This window comes from Leopardus geoffroyi, chromosome A3, assembly GCF_018350155.1.
Source record: "Leopardus geoffroyi isolate Oge1 chromosome A3, O.geoffroyi_Oge1_pat1.0, whole genome shotgun sequence".
NCBI lineage: Eukaryota > Metazoa > Chordata > Mammalia > Carnivora > Felidae > Leopardus > Leopardus geoffroyi.
The window spans coordinates 3,041,622-3,057,510 of NC_059336.1; the positions used below are offsets into that span (position 1 = coordinate 3,041,622).

The following is a 15,889-nucleotide window of genomic DNA, read 5'->3' on the forward strand; positions in this document are numbered from 1 at the left end:
TGGAGCTCGTGCCATTTGACAGAAGCCATGCCTGCAAATCTGAGCTGAGGCGGCCTGGTTACGATGCCCTGGGGGTGGCTGGGGACACGACGGTCCAACAGGGAGGGCCTGGGAGGCCGTGGTCTGTGCAAAGGCTCTTCAATCTTTCTGCGTCCCCAAGGAAATTTTAAAGTCAGATCCATGGCTGTCTCTTTACGCCATGGTTTTTACCAACAGACTCCCGGGGCTGGGTTTCCCTGGAAGCTATGGCCTGGGTTGAGATGTGCGGGCTCTCTGACAAGGGCTGGGAGGAGAAAGTACCGAATCCGGGACCCGCCGTGTCCCGATTCCTCTCCATCTGATAAATCACTTTTAAAGCCCGTCTCTTCCTTCGCTCCTCTGACTACAGTCAGCTGGGAAAAAAACACGAGGGTTCCTGTGAACACACGGCCTGAAAGCTCACTTGGTAAAGAACTGCACTAACCATTTTCTGTTTTCTATGAGCAACGATGCTGGCCACGCTTTCTGGGACAACGTAGTAAGGGCCTTCTGCCTGCTTCCAATCTCCCTTTACGCCCCCCGACAGTCTCCGCTAGGCCCTCTGCCTCCCTCGTGCCACACCAGGCTGTTATATTGAAATACATACTGTGCCTTATTTTTTTTTTTTCAACGTTTATTTATTTTTGGGACAGAGAGAGACAGAGCATGAACGGGGGAGGGGCAGAGAGAGAGGGAGACACAGAATCGGAAATAGGCTCCAGGCTCTGAGCCATCAGCCCAGAGCCCGACACGGGGCTCGAACTCCCGGACCGCGAGATCGCGAGATCGTGACCTGAGCTGAAGTCGGACGCCTAACCAACGGCGCCACCCAGGCGCCCCATACTGTGCCTTATTTTTTTTTTTTTCAACGTTTATTTATTTTTGGGACAGAGAGAGACAGAGCATGAACGGGGCAGGGGCAGAGAGAGAGGGAGACACAGAATCGGAAACAGGCTCCAGGCTCTGAGCCATCAGCCCAGAGCCCGACGCGGGGCTCGAACTCACGGACCGCAAGATCGTGACCTGGCTGAAGTCGGACGCCTAACCGACTGCGCCACCCAGGCGCCCCATACTGTGCCTTATTTAATGCAGGATATATTGTGAAATGATCACCACAGTCAAGTTGGTTAAAAACCCCAACATCTCACGGTTAGGATCACGTGTGTGAGGCGAGGACACTTAAGACCTACTCTCTTAGCAAATTTCAAGTGTACAGTATAGTATTGTTAACTGTAATCACTACGTTGTTCATTAGATTCCTAGAATTTATGCATCTTTTTATTTATTTTTTTTAATTTATTTTTGAGAGAGAGAGAGAGAGACAGAGTGCAAGTGGGAGGAGGGGCAGAGAGAGAGGGAGACACAGAATTCAAAGCAGGTTCATACAAGGAAGGTAACTGTGGTGAAGAGGAAGGTACTTCAGTCTAGAAACAATGACCCTTTTATGGAGCCCCTGGGTGGCTCGGTTGGTTAAGCGTCAGACTTCAGCTCAGGTCATGATCTCAAAGTTTGTGAGTTTGACAGGCTTTGTGCTGACAGCTCAGAGCCTGGAGCCTGCTTTGGTTCCTGTCTGTCTGTCTGTCTGTCTGTCTCTCTCTCTCTAAATACTAAATAAACATTAAAAAAAAAAAACAAGCAATAATACTTTTTGCCACATTCATTATTACAGTATTACAAAGAAACCTTCTCTCTGTCTTAGAGGAACCCGTTGGCCGATTTATTAAGGGGGAACATACGCTTTCAAAGTTAAATGTTCTGTATTCAGAAGATTACAGGGGAAGGAAGAATGGAAACTCACATCAAAAATGGGCAAGAGAATCGGGTCTCCTTGACCAGACTATGGATTTCATGGAAACAGGGTCAACAGGTGACACACGTGTGGGTGGCAGAGTAGATGTCACAGAAGAAAAAAATCAGTGACCCAGAAGACACAGCGATACAAGCTCTGAAGAATGAAACACAGGAATAAAAAGATTCAAAACATAAAATGGAGTATTTAGCTACCTAATAATTTTAAGAGCCCTAGAATAAGAAGCAGTTCGAAGAGAAAAATATTTGAAGAAATGATGGTGAAAAATTTCTAAATTGGATGAAAACTATAAACTCCCAGATGGAAGAATCTCAATGGCCCTGAAGCACAGGAAACATGAAAGCCACACAAAGGTACAGCATAACTAATTTCTTCAAAACCAGTGACGGAGAGAAAAATCTTAAAAGCAATCAGAGATTCCAGACTAAAAATAGCTCACAGGTTCATCATCTAAGTTGTAGTTGACAAAGAGCACAGGTTCAGAGATGGGGATGTTATCTAGGAATGAAAAAGAGAAAACTGCTGATAAATGTACAGATTGTGGCAGAATCTTTAAAAACATACCCAGTTGACGGGACACCTGGGTGGCTCAGTTGGTTGAGCATCCGACTTCAGCTCAGGTCACGATCTCACCATTTGGGAATTCAAGCCCCGTGTCAGGCTCTGTGCCGACAGCTTGGAGCCTGGAGCCTGCTTCCAATTCTGTGTCTCCCTCTCTCTCTGCCCCCCTCCCCTGCTCACGCTCTGTCTCTGTCTCTCTCATAAATAAATAAACATTTAAAAACTTAAAAAATAAATAAATAAAAACATACTAAGTTAAGAAAAAGACACAAGATATTTTAGAAAGCAGCCAGGGAAGAAAGAAACATTCCATAAACAGGAACAAAGGTAAGTCTAAAGACCCCAGGGGAGAAGACGGCGGAGAGCATCTCCACTGAGGGAAAACACAAACACAAGCCCATCCACTTAGGATACTAATCAGAACAAAAGTATATTTCAGAAGTGAAGCTGGAATAAAGACACTTTATGTGTAAAAGGAAGGCTGAAAGGATTCATGATGAGCAGACCTGGTACAAGAAATAGTAAAGGAAGTTCTTCGGGAACGAGGGAAATGATAATAGATGGAAACAGGAATTTATGTGAAAACCAATGAAGACCACAAGTGGGGAATAAGCGAGAAAATATACATTTACTCATTATTTAAGTCTCTTTAAGAGACTTTTAGCTGCTTAGAGAAGAATAACAACACTGAGGCATGGTGTTTGTAACACACGTGGAGGAAAATACACAACAATAATAGCACAGAACCTGAAACTCCACCTGAGTCACATCACTTACACAGAAATGAATAAAAATGAATCGTGGGTAGAAAATATAAAGCACAAAACTAAAACTTGAAAAACTATAATAGGGGAGAAACACTTGGGGATTTAGGGTTAAGCAAAGATCTTGACACCAGCATAATTTGGCGGACTTCATCCAAATTAACCACTTTGCTATTCAAAAGGCCCTGTCAAGATAACAAAATGACAAATCAGAGACTGGGACACATATTTGCAAATTACATTTCCAACAAAAGCCTTATTTTAAACTATATACAGAATCTGTGAAAGTCAACATTTAAAAAATCCAATTAAAAACTGAGCAAAAGATAGGAACAGACATTTCACTAAATAGGATACAAAGATGTCAAATCAGCCCATGAAAAAATGTTCCACCTCTTTTCCACTAGGGAAATGGAAATTAAAAGCATACTGAAATATCACTACACACCATCAACGCAACAGAAATTTTAAAAATAGTGATTACACCAAAAGCTACTAAAGATTTGGAGAAACTGAATTGTTCCTACATTGCTGGTGGGAATTTAAAATGGTGGAGTTACTCTGGAAAATAATTAGAAAGTTTCTTTTAAAATTAGTGATGGAATTATCAAAGATCGAGCAACAATACTCCCGGGAAATAATTCTAAACTTACGTTCATGTAGAAACTTATAGACACAATTCATAGCTTTATTAGCAGTAGTCAAAAATGGGAAGTTACCTAAATATCCTTCAGTGGGTTAATTGTTAAACTAACTGTGGTATATCCATACCATGGAATATTACTGGGAAATAAAAAAAGGAATACTAGCAACTACTTGGGATTAATCTCAAGGGATTTACTCTGAGTGCAATAAAGCTCATCTCAAAATAGTTACATACTGTATGATTCCATGTATGTAACATTCTCAAAATAACAAAATTATAGAAATAGAGAACAAATTGGTGGTTTCCAGGGATAAGTTAAGCAGGTGGAGGTAGAAAAAGAAAAGTGCCTGTAGCTACATCAGGGCAACATGAGGGATCCTTGTGGATGTAAATGTTCTGTACCTTGGTTATACCAATGTCAATATCTTGGTGGTTATATTGAAGTATATTTTTGCAAAGTGTTGCCTTTGGTGGAAACTCAGTAAAGGGTACATGGGACTTCTCTGTATTATTTCTGACAACTGTGTTATTTCTTACAATCTCAATGTACATGTATCTCAAATACAAATTTTAATTTAAAAAGATATATTGGACTTTATCAAAATTAAGAACATTGCTTTCATAAGACACTATTAGGAAAATAAAATGTAAGCCAAGCCACAGAGTAGGAGGAAGTATTTTCAAAACATTTACCTGACAAATTATTTGTTTCCAGAATATGTAAAGAATACTTACAATTCAATAATAACAAGATTAAACAAGCAATAAAGGACACAAACAGGTAATTCGCCAAAGAACATGTATATTGTTAAAGACACAGGTAAAAGAACATTCAACAGAATTAATCATTAGAGATAGTGAAAATTAAAACCACAATGAGATACCAGTGCACAACTAACATAATAGCACAAAACAAAAAGACTGAGAATTTTGAATTTTGTAGAGTGTTGGAATAAATAAAATTCTTATATGTTGCCAGTGGAATGGAAAACATTTCAGCTATGTTAGAACATTCCTTGTCAATTTAGTGTAAACATGCATTCAACCAATGACCCAACAATTCCATTTCTAGGTTTTTAAGAAAAATGAAACTATATGTCCACATAAAGACTTCTACATAAACGCTTTATTCCTTATAGTCAAAACTGTAAGCAACCCAAATAGATGAATGAATTGTGGTTTATGTACACAATGAAAAGCTACTCAGCAATAGGAAACTATTGACACGTGCAACACAGGAAGAATTTCAAATGCATATCATTAAGTAAAAGAATCTAATTTCAAAATGCTATATAGTGAATTATTCCATTTATATAATTTTTAAATATATAAATTTCAAAAGAATTAAATCATATAGTGTATGTTCTCTAACCACACTGGAATTAGGTTAGAAATTAATGTCAATCATGGATAAAGATGTGGTTTATATATACAATGGAATACTACTTGGCAATGAGAAAGAATGAAATCCTGCCATTTGCAGCAACGTGGATGGAACTGGAGGGTATTATGCTGAGTGAAATAAGTCAGTCACAGAAAGCAGCATATGTTTTCACTCATGTGTGGAACTTGAGAAACTTAACAGAAAACCATGGGGGAGGGAAAGGGAAAAATAATTTCAAACAGAGGGAGGCAAACCATAAGAGACTCTTAAATACAGAAAACAAACTGAGGGTTGCTGGGGAGTGGGGAGAAAGGGAAAAATGGGTGATGGGCATTGAGGAGGGCACTTGTTGGGATGAGCACTGGGTGTTGTAGGTAAGCAACGAATCATGGGAATCTACTCCCGAAGCCAAGAGCACACTGTATATACACTATATGTTAGCTAAATTGACAATAAATTATATGAAAAAAAGAAATTAATGTCAATCAATAACCTGATAAAAACTCTAAAGTCTTATAAATTGGAGAACACACTTTGCAACAAGCCAGAGATCAAGGAATAAATCACAAGTGAAACAGAGTATTTTGAATGATATAACACTCTACACCCACTAGGATGGTAAAATAAAAAGACAACATAACAAGTTTGGGCAAGGATATGGCAAAATTGGAACGATCAGACTTTGCTATGTGATTGTAAAATGGAACCGCTGCCATTTTGGAAAACCTTTTGACATTTTTCTCAAAATGTTAAACATAGAGTTCCTAATGACACAAGCAATTGCACTCCAAAGCATGTCTAAGAAAACTGAAAACATATTTCCACACAAAAACTTGTACACAAATTTTCCTAGAAGCATTACTCATGATTGCCAAAAAGTGGAAACAATCTGAGATGTCCGTCAACATACCAGAAGATAAAGTGTGATTTCCATACAGTGGAACATAAAAAGAAATGAAGGGCTAATGAAGGAAAGCAGGGCTACAACAACATGGATGGACCCTGAAACAATTACGTAAAAGAAAAGGCCACAGTTTGTATGACTATCATATGAAATGTCCAGAATAAGAAAATCCACAGAAACAGAAAGTAGATTGATTAGTGGTTGCCAAGGGCTGGTGGGAGGCGACCAATGGGGAGTAATTAAGGAAATCAATTGACTTACCTTAGGAAATTATAAATAGGACAGCAATAATTAGTAAAATAGGAAATAGACAAAAGTAGAAAGAATTTTAACAAATTCAAAAGTTTTTTCCTTTGGAAAGAGTAATAAAATTGCTAGCCCCCCCTAATAATACTGTATTAATTTAATTTAACCTTTATTTATTTATTTTTTAATTTTAGAGAGAGAAACAGAGCATGAGTGGAGGAGGGGGGAGAGGAGAGAGAAAGAAAATCTTAAGCAGGCTCCAGGCTCAGTGTGGAGCTCAGTCCAGGTCTTGATCCCACGACCCTGCGATCATGACCCAGGCCAAAATCAAGACTCGGATGCTCACCGACTTACCCACCCAAGTGCCCAATACTGTGTTAATTTTAAAAAGAGAGAGAGAAAGAGAACATAAGTTATTGACATAAGGAATAAAAACATGTACATCCTTACAGACCCTACAGACACTGAAAGGACAAGGAAAGAGTCCAAATATCCATCGATGGATGAATGGATAAAGAAGTGGTATATATACACAATGGAGTATTACTCAGTCAAAAAGAATGAAATCTTGTCATTTGCAACTACGTGGATGGAACTGGAGGATATTATGCTAAGTGAAATTAGTCAGAGAAAGACAAAAGTCATATGACTTCAATCATATGAGGACTTTAAGAGACAAAAGAGATGAACATAAGGGAAGGAAAACAAAAATAATATAAAAACAGGGAGGGGGACAAAACCGAAGAGATTCATAAACATGGAGAACAAACTGAGGGTTACTGGAGGGGCTGTGGGAGGGGGGATGGGCTAAATAGGTAAGGGGTACTAAGGAATCTACTCCTGAAATCATTGTTGCACTATATGCTAACTAATTTGGATGTAAATTTTAAAAAAATAAAACAAGTTAATAAATAAATAAATGGACAAGGAAATATTTAAATGGTTTTATGCCAATACATTTGACAACTTAGATGAAAAAGAAAACACAACCTACCAAAACTGACACAAGTAGAAACAGAACATCTGAATAGTCCTGCTGTTGTCTATCTGGGATGGTGAAAAAGTTCCTATATTGATTGGATCACTGTACTTGTGTCAAAACTCATATAATTACACACTTCAGATTTATGCCATTTCATGGTATGTAAACTTTGCTTTGATCACTAAAAAATAAAGGAGTAGAGCCCAAACACTTAGAACCTATCATCACACTCTCACAGCTCTGTGAGTAAATAGCCCTTGCTATGATTATCAAAGCATGGGGCACAGAAGAAAAGCTCAGAGACTTGTCTAGCACCTTGGGACAGTGGTAAATTTCAGCAAATATGTATGACATGGGCAAATGCAGTTTGCAACGGCAACAGCTGCACAGTTTTCAATTAAAAACCGGTTTTCTAGGGCACAGATCCAACAAGTGAAGAAGGAACAGTCTATCAAATACAGAGACTTCCACAGAAGTACTTTCCTGATGATGGATTCCCTGCAAAGGACCAAGTTCACACAAGTCTTGGCACAGATGAAGGGCTCCCTAGCTTCCAGCATTTTGCTAAGGAGGTGCACCCAGCAGGCATCAACAGGGCATTAAGAGGAAGTTAAGAGGAAGAGGCACCTTTACCTGGAAGTTTGCAGCCAGGAAGAAATGCCCCAAGGGGCCCTCCACCTGTCTGAGACTCCACATTTTATCTCCTTGCTGCGTGTGATGCACAGATGACACTTAGCAACTTAACCAGACACATCTGAGCTCATTCAGCTTAACAAGCTGTACGTAGCATGAATGCTATGGGACGCCCTTCTCTAACATCACGGCTATCTGAGCATATTCAACTTCACCTTCTGGACAACTGCTCTTCTGCAATTCCACATGTCCTACAGAGGTCCCCAGTTGGCTGGTAGCCCAAAGAAGGATGTCAGTAAATTTTGACTTCACGCTCCACTCCAAAGAAAATGTACATGCAGTGAAATGCACAGATCTTACGTGTGGAAGGCTCTGCATGTGATTATATGTGCATAAGGTCAGCGTGAGATCACAAGTCCCTTTAAAGTCCTATAGATCTGTGGCTTTGGGCAATGGTGCACCAAATGTGCAAGTGTGGTCGCCTGGGGCATCTGTTTTTTTTCTCCAGCTACTGCAGTATGAAAGGCGACTCGGAGAAGCCACTGTCCAGCAGGACAGCAGTGCTACTTTTCCATCCAGAGGACCTGTGATTCCTCCCGTTGAAGGTTCCTACCCAGCAGTGTTCTCAGAGCTGTGCATTTGAATATCCTGGGAAGCTTTCGAAGATACCGATTGTGCGTCTCACCCTTAAAGACTCTGATGCAACTGAGCAGACTGGGCCCAGACATGGCAATTTTTAAAACATTTCCAAGGTAATTCTCGTGTGCAGCCAGGGTTCAGAACTCAAGTGTACAAAAACTTCCATCTTCTAAACAATTCTGGGTCCCGGCCCGGCTCTGCCACTAATCACCTCTGATACTGACAACCTCCATTTCCCTGTTCCCCCAGTTTCTCTTCTGCATAAAACAAGGGAGGTGGATTCCATCAGTTTACAAAGTTGTTTGTGCAGTGAGACTTGAAAACATCATGCCCAGGGGACCCCATCGTGGAGGGAGATAAATTAAGAGTGTCTGTGATTGAGCAGAAACAGCCAGGAACACCTGTCCTCCCCCAGTGCTCCCTGGAGGCACTTCTGCAGAGTTCTGGGGCCTTGGGCCAGTCACGGGCTTCGTGCCTCTGACGTGCCCTGTAGCCGGACAGTAAGTCTCCACCCACCGATGGGGTCGACTTTGTGGAATGCGCAGGCGCCTCCAGCGCTCCCCACACTGCCGTCTGCACCTGTCCACAGTGAGACCTTCTGACGCCTCCTTGTAGCTACTTAACTGACGGTCAAAGGGGGTTCTTCTCTTTTTCTTCCAGCGGCGCCCACAAGCCATGCTCAGAGGGTGCTTTTATTTATTTATTTTTTTTAACGTTTTATTTATTTTTGAGACAGGGAGAGACAGAGCATGAACGGGAGGGTCAGAGAGAGGGAGACACAGAATCCGAAACAGGCTCCAGGCTCTGAGCTGTCAGCACAGAGCCCGACGCGGGACTCGAACTCACGGACCACGAGATCATGACCTGAGCTGAAGCCGGACACTCAACCGACAGAGCCACCCAGGCGCCCCTCAGAGGGTGCTTTTAAAAAAAAAGTTGTTGGGGCGCCTGGGTGGCTCCGTCGGTTAAGCGTCCAACTTCAGCTCAGGTCACGATCTCACAGTCCGTGAGTCCGAGCCCCGCGTCCGGCTCTGGGCTAATGGCTCAGGGCCTGGAGTCTGCTTTCAATTCTGTGTCTCCCTCTCTCTGCCCCTCCCCCGTTCATGCTCTGTCTCTCTCTGTCTCAAAAATAAATAAACATTACCAAAAAAAATTTAAAAAAAAGAAGTTGTTGAGGGGCCCCCGGGTGGCACAGTCAGTCAGGCATCCGACTTTGGCTCAGGTCATGATCTCCAGGTTCGTGGGTTCGAGCCCTGCGTCCGGCTCTGTGCCAACAGCTGGGAGCCTGGAGCCTGCTTCAGATTCTGTGTCTCCTTCTCTCTCTGCCCTTCCCCCACTTCCTCTCTCTCTCTCTCTCTCTCTCTCTCTCAAAAATAAATAAACATGAAAAAATTTTAAAGATAGATAAAATAAATTGTTCACTAGAAAGTCCTGGAAGAACAAGACGATGAGGTTTCAGTCCAGCGGGGAAAGTTGGTTTGGCTCTGGCCAGCAGGGGTCAGGACGAGATGTCCCACGGGGGCCCAGTGAGGCTCCTCGTAAGTCCTGTCTGCTTCTGCTGCGTTTGGAGAAAGTGCGGGCTCTGAGTCAGCAGCTCCGTGTCCAGTCATCTGTCATGCGGAACGCTCACACAAGTGTGCAAAAGACAGAGACGCGGGGATGCTCACGGCAGCGTCTGCCGGTATGCCCCTCCCATCCCCATCACCCACACGGACCGTGATCTTTCCCACCCTCGGCCTCCACTGGTTCTTGGCTGGAGAGCTCTTCTCATTCCTCATCCAGAGAGCATGTGTCACTTCCTCCAGGAAGCCCTCCCTGATATCCCCGACGAGGCCATATCCACAGACACATCTAGCCTACAGACCATAGTGGAAGCATTAATATGCGACTCCCCTTCTGGGTAGACGATTAGGAAGGATGCTGCCTCTGGCCAAACATAGCTCTGGGGACTTAAGGCTTGGGGAGGGATGGTGGTGCCCCCAGTGGGTGGAAACAGCCCTACATTAGGGCGCAGGGTTTGGTCAGCAAAGTGTGGGCTAGATTTCAGTCCCCTCTCATTATACCCTCTTGAGAAAGCCCTTGGTCAGTACACAGACCACACAACCGTGCAGGTGGCCCCCTTCAGAGCTTCCGTGACTCACTCCCATAGCACGCTTTTTGCGTGTGCTATGAACACCTATTTGCAGCGCCTACCACATTGTATTTGTGAGGTCCTTTGAAAACATGGACTGTGAAGGCAAAGACGTGTTTAATTTTGCTCATGTTCTATTCCTAGCCTAGTTCTTGATTCACAGTAAGTGCTCAGAGATGTACACGGGACAATCAGCAGACAGAAGGAGATTTGGAACACGGGGCATGTGGCAGTCTTGTCCGAACGAGCCTCTAACTTGTGGAGGCTGAATGATTTTCAAACCCAAAGGACAGGCTGTGTCCCAGAGGGAAGCCTCATAAAGGAGAGCCTTTTCCCTCAAATATGCAGACGGGCAAGAATCCACTCCGGGCTTTTGCTTCCAAAGCCTGCATAGCTCCTGCTTGCAAGAAATACCGACAGAAAGAGCTTCCGGGGAATCTCCTCACTGAGCGTGCACAGGGCTTCACATCAGCCCCAACCATCCCCACGATCTCTGCCATTGGAGAGGTGACTTTAAATTACCTAAGAAAATTGGACATTCTTACGTTATTACAAGAAAGTAGTGAAAATTTGGAGGGGCTGGCTGGCTTAGTCAGCTAAGCATCTGACTCTGGCTCAGGCCACGATCTCACGGTTCGTGGGTTTGAGCCCCGCGTCAGGCTCTGTGCTGACAGCTCAGAGCCCGGAGCCGGCCTCGGATTCCGTGTCTCCTTCCCTCTCTGCCCCTCTCCCACTCGCACTCTGTCTCTCTCTCACAGAAATAAGTAAATAATAACAATTGTTTTAAAGTAGTGAAAATTTAAACGAAAGGATGCGTACCCCCAGCAGCTTTTCAAACATGCAAACGTCCCTTGTTTTCTTTCACAAAGTGATGGGGCTTGGTGATATTCCTGTATTGGCGTAAATGCATTTGCCTCATCACTGAGAGCTTACTTATTTGTACCTATTCATTTCCTTTGACCTGGACTTGCCCAGTCTCCTGTGCATCGGGGGGCATGGTGGTGGCTATTGCAACCGTGCTACGATAAACATCGTTGACTACCCATCTTCGCATACATACGTAAGTATCCCTTTAGGACACAGAACCAGAAGTAGAATTTCTGCATCTAACTGTGCAGATACCTTTACATTTGAAGCAATAGTAGGCCAGACCTACGGCTTTAAAGCACTAGCTTGATGCATACAGTTAGGCCGTGTGTGTCTGTGTCTGTGCACACGTGCTCACGCATCTACCTATTTATACACAGTCTCCTTCCTCCTCCCCATCACAGGGCCTGATGCAGGCACCCGACCCCAGCACACTAACGATAGACACTGCCTCTCAGAAACGGGGATGGTGGCCTCTTTCCCTGGGCTCAGGGGACCCATTTCCACCTTCCCAAATGGTCGTAGGCAGCATCCTTCTGCCGCCTCACTCTCCACGGCCTCAATGTCTTCAAAAGTCACCCTCATTCTTCACAGACATTCTTGATCTTCAGCTCTCCTGCCCATCTTTACTCAACAGGGTTCACGCTCCAAAGGAGAACAATGTCTCTGCGGGAGAAATGCTATAAGCAGTTCAGGAGGGCACAGGTAGAGAGGAGAGGGAAGCCCCAGGGGGCGCCCACTTCAGAGAGCAGGAAAGGAGGGAAAGGGGGCTGGCCGAGAGGCACAGCCAGGGCAGGGCTGGGCTTCCAGCACAGGGGAAGGCTGAGCCATTCAAGGCAGAGGGGAGGACACAGGAGGAGGGGGCTCCGACCCACCGGTGCAGGGGACACGCAGGCACGCCTGGGCACGGCTCCCAGGCCGATTTCGGTCTTCCCTCAGGAAAGAGCTCAACTCCGCTCTCCTGGGAAGGCCCCTTGACTCCCTTGGCTGGAACCTGCGAGCTCTGATTAAACTTTGTGCATTCGTTCACTCATTCACTCATTCACTCATCCTACAAATGCCCACCGAGCACCTCCTGTTTTCTGGGTGTCGACATCATAGATTGAAAACAGAAGTGTATAAATGTGAGGGATTCTTACTCCAGCTGCACCTTCTAGAAGGGAAGAAGGGCAGGGGTGGAGCGGGCAGTGGGAGGAGCCAGGGATTGGGAATCACAAAGAACGGTGTCTCCCTTGCTCGTTCCTCAGACACTAAGCAGCACCCGCTCACTGCCAGGCACGGTCTGGACACTGAGGACCCGGACGTGAACAAGCAATTTGCCCTTCCCCTCCCCGCATGGTGTTCCAGTAGCTGACGTGTGCAAAACCAAGAAAGGCTGTGTACCTGCAAGGACAGATACAGCCAAAGGTTAACAGAGCCAGAGAGTGATGGAGTGAGGGGATCCCACGGAAAATAATAAGTAGGGAGGGCTTCCATGAGGGGTGGCTTCTGAGGTGAGACCAGAATAACTAGAGAGAAAATAACATCTGGGAAAAACATGCCAGTTAGAGAGAAGAGCCAGCGCAAAGGCCCTGGGGCAGGAGGAAGTCCCAGGACAAAGTGCTCAAGGAGCTGAGTGGAGGGGAGGAGAGGGCTGGGCAGCAGTGAGACAGGGGAGAGAGCAGAGAGGTAGAGGATAGGGGGGAGGAAGGAGGAGGAGCTGGTAGGGAAGGGGACAACGTGGGCCCTGCAGGCTGGCATAAGCATGTGGTTTTTGCTCTGAGTGTTATCCAGCAGCCGTGGTTTTAAGCACACAAGTGACGTGGTCCAACCCATTCTGAAGGACACTCGGGCTGCTATGTTGAAATCAGATCACAGGGCAGGTCAAGGATGTACCAAGTTCCTGCCTCCAGGGTGTTCTCAGGCTATGAATGGTGTTGGGTGGTTCCTTACGTCCCCCCTTCCAGACAGGGACTTCCAAGACAGCCCCGTTTGTCTCAGGCTCCTGGCCCTCTGCACAGTGTTGGGCGAATCCGGGGTAAGTTTTGCTGAGGGAGCAGGGGAGGAGGGAAGGAAGGAGGCGACAGTTCCGCAGTCAGAAGGGGGCCGGGTCCGTAGCATCACATTTATTTCCTAGATTCTGTTTGGATCTGCCTCCTGGTTTATCTTGCTTATTTTGCACATGACAAGCTGATAGCCATTTAGCAAATACTCGGCTCTATTTTGGGTGAGACCAGCATATGGCAGCAGGAACGACTGTGCCCAGAACCAGCTCCTGGAAGCCAAGCTCTGGCAAGCTCGTGGAGACGCAGTTCCACAAAGAGCCGTGTGCTGAGAAACCACGGCTAAGAGCAGACGCCGTCATGGCCCTTTCCGTCAAAGCTCACGGCTCCATGGCGGGGGATCGGGGAAATGCAGCTGCTACAACCCTCTTAGAGCGTCGACCCACGTCCACCGGCCGGACACACCAGTGGTGCAAACTTCAGGACAGAGAGCATGTCTTCTGTTAGAGAGTCACGGTTGTGGGGGGTCACTTACTTACCTACTGTTTTTGATATGAGTGTGTTTGGATGGGGGACAGAGGGACAGTCAGTGAGAATTCATCATACATATATATATGTGTGTGTGCGTGTGTGTGTGTGTGTGTGTGTGTGTGTGTGTGTGTATATATATATATATATATATAAAACGAACACAGAGCTTGCATAAAAATTCAGAAAGTTCCTGAAGCCCTTGCATGAATCTCTGGAGAAGAACTCAGGCCTTCAGGACACCATCCAAGGTGGAAACCCGCGGCAGTCAACAGAATCCATGGTGCGAGATGCGGGAACGCAGTGTTTTCCAGCGGGAGCTGGGAGAACGTATATGCCTTCGCTAAACCGATCAGCAAAATATCAAGTGTGGCTTTGGCTTTATCGCTGCTTTGGAGGGCTGACCTCTTTGTTTAATGGAGAAATCCTCCCGCTCCCCACTGCACAGGCTGGAGCACACACCTTACCAGCAGGGTGGAGGCCCCCGGGCGCGGCTGTCTAAATTTCAGCTGCTAAGCTGCGGGCAGGTGAGTACTGTGTGCACACTCTGACGGGCAGATTGAATGGTCCGCAGTGTAAATGGTCAGCAAAGGGAAAGTTCACAGCTCAGATCTGCTGGGGCCAACTTTAAAGGATGGGGAGGCTCAATTTCCATACTGCACACCTGGAAAGGTGAGAGGATTTATTTCTGATTCGCACGAGGACGGAGTCTGGAGAGCACGGAAGGACCAAGAGACAGATCTCTACCAGGAAGTCCCTCCATGTCTGGGTCCTTTGTTCTCATTAGGACGTCCACAAGAGCCCCTTTGATAACCCTCGCGTTAAAAGGTGGGGGTAATTCCTGTCTCCTTAAGCATGGGGTGTACTTAGTGGCTTGCTTGTAATGAACAGAATGTGCTAGAATGTGGATCCTCCTGGAGCCGGCTGTGTGGTGAGGACTGGAGATGCTCGACTATCTGGAATCTCCTCCTTCATGAGATACAGGCTCAGCAAACATTCACCGAGTACTGACCGTGTTCCAGGGACGTGCTCTAGGGACACAGAATCATGTAAGGCGAGGTCCCCACGAGATGGGCACTGAGACATGAGACAGACGCTGTCACTGGGCTAACCCCTCTGGGTCTACTGGGGTTGCATTAGTAGGTGAAACTCCCCTGCTTATTCCCCCCTTTTCCAGGAGCAACACACAAGGACGGCCCAGAAGCAAACACTGGGCTCAAAGGGGACTTTCCCCTCAGGAGCTGGGGGACAACTCCGCATTAGGACCACTTACCAGGTAACAAGTCTCCTGGTTCCTGCTTGGGGAAAGGCCGGTCCTGCCACACAGAAGGCGGCCAACTCCTAATGTCCCAATTGGAAAAGACACTCCACCTGGTGGGAGAAGATCCCCACCTGAGCATTTGGGGCAGAACAGCCCCAAGGTTGAACTTTCCAGCATCCACAGACACACAAGCAGAGGCCAGGTGACTGCCTGGCAGAGAAGACTTGATGACATTCTTGCGGGGAAGGGGGAACAACTCTATAGTTGTCCTTTATGGGACATGACGGGATCCATGGCCGCTGACCTTGAGGAGTGGAGCACTGGAAAAGGTCATGGCAACTGGTGACCTGGAGTTCTTTTGAGCCCCAACATTCTATTGAGATAACGTGGACCTGTGAGTCCACATGTGGCTGGAGGTGTGCGGGGTGGCTTTGTGCAGAGCACAGGAAGCAAGAGGAAGGAGGAACACAGGGTCAGTGCATGGGGACGGGGAGAGAAGGGAGGTGCACTTCGAGCAGGGACAGAGGGCCATC

The 15,889-nt window shown here is 45.7% G+C and overlaps 1 long non-coding RNA gene across 1 annotated transcript; it reads right to left on the reverse strand.

Annotated features, from left to right (window-relative positions):
- Positions 1 to 3,216: 3,216 nt before the first annotated feature.
- LOC123579914 lies at positions 3,217 to 15,479 on the reverse strand. Its single transcript, XR_006703006.1, has 2 exons — positions 15,369 to 15,479; positions 3,217 to 3,338 (listed from the first exon to the last, which is right to left on the reverse strand). It is a non-coding gene; the product is annotated as an uncharacterized LOC123579914 (long non-coding RNA).
- Positions 15,480 to 15,889: the final 410 nt, after the last annotated feature.